Here is a 3,116-nt window from a genome sequence, read left to right as displayed (position 1 = left end):
ACGGCTCCGGACAGCGACACGATCCCGGAGTCCATCGCCCTACCAGCAGAAAACCCGACTCGAGAAACGGCCGCCGATTTAACTAAAGCCTCAACGGCCGAATTAACATAAACGGCCCTATCCAACGAGTACGAACGCCCGCAACAACAAAGCAGAACTACGAGATGGCTTGATCCTCGAAAGAGGTACGTAGGCAGCTTGTCCTATTGACAAGTTCAGCTATCCCCCTCTCCAAAAAGGGGGGGAGTGGGTACGTACACTCGTATACTCCCACAAAGTTCAGAATATCCACACATGTACTCGATATTTTCGAAACTTTTCCAATAAAACTCATTTTATTTCGGTCTCCCGATTCACTTGCAATAAGCCACAACAATCAAAGATTAACCTGAGAAACACCCAATACAAGGGTCTCCAAACACGCATACCTTTCAAGCAGTCCTTGGATGGGAACTAACTTAAACAACAATCACTGCGTATCAATGGTCAAGCAAGACCAAATACATCTTCTCTAAAAACGAAGATCGTAACTCTCTCACTACAAAGGATATACCTTTCAGAAAAAGCGAGACATCGTAAATATTATCCAAACACACGGTCCCGCCCGCGACTTTAAAAAAAAAACAAATTGCCCGTCGATTGGCCCCGACGGACAAACCCAAAACGTTCTCAAAAAAGAACTCGTAGTCTAACCTTTCGTAAAAGTAAAGGTTCTCTTACATCCGACGAGGATACCATAGCGTGCTATACAAGAAATCCGAAATTTTGGTCAGCACTCCAGACGGTCTCTAGAGAGTGCTCGGTTCGTTCCATACAAGTCATATAAGCCGGCGCCAAGTCGCGGACTTTAAATCGGAAAGAACCAGGTGGAAATCGCCCACAGGCAAAACGAGAGCCGATCAGTCGTCGCACAGCCTTAGAGCCGAAAGTAAACCTAGGTCTTACCCTAAACCCAGTCCTACTGGTCCACTAACATCTCAAGACATAATACGAGATCTTAAAAACATGTCCCATTGTCTATATCTAATACGCTCGCGAAACTTCGCGAAACTCTTAAACGTTTCTGAACGCCCTCGTTCAGTAAGAGCAAACGAACAAGACGATAAACTAAGAGTTAAGATACGAAGTGACTACTCGTATCTTTCCCTCACACTTGGCAGAAGTATAAACTAAAACGCACAGAGTGTCAATCATTCATATAGAAGCCGCAAAAAACGGCTAGGACCCAAAGCCACCAAATGGCCAGTCTCAAACACATAGTTCACATAGCCTCACAAGGCCATAACACACATAAATCAAATACGGCCACACTCGGCCTAGATACATCAAACCTCGAAATAAAACTAAGGTAAATAATCCCAACAATCCTCAAAGCTCAAAGTCGAGGAACCCAGACATGGAGATTCTGAACGAGCTCGCAGGCTGGTCCACCTCTCCGTCTGCGACTCCGGCAGACGTACTGACAGCCCTTGTAGCCTAGGTCTTTACTTGTTGTTCACACACGCGAATTCGGAAATAAGATCCTCTTATTCTGTTTTTTTTGCTTATTTTCATTTTATTCTTTCATATTGATCGTGTCGTGTATGGCCCAGCAGATAACCGGGACCTTCAGGGAAGGCTAGGTTAACTTGGCTTTCCTCCGATTAACAAAACTCGATGGTGTGAATATCGGTTCCCACACACACCTTGGTTGACCTCGATGACTCGGCCTCTGAATGTGAAGAGGGCAGTGGTGGGTTTGGTCCCCTCTTTTAAAATGAACTGGCTCTTTAAATTATAGATATCATAAATAAGTTGCCTATGTTTGTTGCGAAATATGTGGGCTCGGGGAGATCCTTTTTGGCTTTTGTTAAACTCTAATGATGCATAAGACACTATGTTTGCGGCAATATGTAATGTAAAATATCAATGTTAAATATGTTTATGCATTTCTATCTCATTATATAACTAATCCATCAATCCAAAAACGAATTTTTAGGAAATCAAACAAACAATTCGCAAATTATCTTTGGACCATTCATGTTCAGTAGACGATCGAGAAGGTATAACCAATACATTTCACATGTTGCCGAACCAAAACACATAGTTAATGTAAATAACTAAACCGGATATATAAATGGAATATAGTAGTTGATCATAATAAACAAATAACCAGTTATAGTACAAAATAAATAATAATTTTGACGGTTAAAAGGGTTAAAGTTTTTTTTTTGACAAAAAAAGGGTTAAATGTTGATTCTCGCGATATCAACATTATAATTAAATCAAATAACTCAAAGATTAACGATAGAAGTGTATTCACATATAGTGTAATTATGAACTAATAAATACAAGATAATTACCAACAATTACATTCGTATTATATTTCGGGTGTTAACTAATAACAGACAACTAATAAAGGCACATGAACAGGATATGAAGAACAGGCGACACATTCTGTCATTGGTGAGATGATCAAGTCCAGATTTGCTGGCCAGGGTTGTGGGCCACGGCTAAATGAGATTATTCAAGTGATGCTAGGAGAGCATGATGTTAGGATTTCTTATTGGAAAGCCTGGCGTTGACGAGAAGTTTCCCTCGAATATGCAAAAGGATCTTCTGGTACTTCATACACAATGCTCCCAAATTACCTGCACAGACTGGTTGTTGCAAATCCAGGGACTATAGCAGAAATCCAATACAGTATATGATGCTGTTGTTGGCCATAGGTTCAAATATATGTTTCTTGCAATGGGTGCTTGTATTAGTGGTTTTAATCATATGCGTCATGTTATTATCATCGATGGGGCACATTTGAGAGGAAAGTACGCGGGTTGCTTGTTGACAGCATCAGCCCAGGATGTGAATTACCAAGTCTTCCTTATAGCTGTTGCTATAGTTGATGGTGAAAATGACAGCGTCTGTTCCGCTCGATCGCTACGTAGCGACCGAGCTATTCCGAAACGTCGATACGACATTAGTCCATGCATTCTCGTCTACCCTTCGATGCTATCTCCCGAAGACCGTAGCGAACCCATTTCATGTTTCCCGCCATTCTAAGTCATCGATCAAACTTTACGGTAAAAACCGCGGAAAGTTTGTTCTTTATCGAAAGAAGCCGTAATAAACGCTTCGAG

The sequence above is a fragment of the Brassica oleracea genome, chromosome C1 (genome assembly GCF_000695525.1).
Source record: "Brassica oleracea var. oleracea cultivar TO1000 chromosome C1, BOL, whole genome shotgun sequence".
Taxonomy (NCBI): Eukaryota; Viridiplantae; Streptophyta; class Magnoliopsida; order Brassicales; family Brassicaceae; genus Brassica; species Brassica oleracea.
This window is presented reverse-complemented; position numbering follows the sequence as displayed.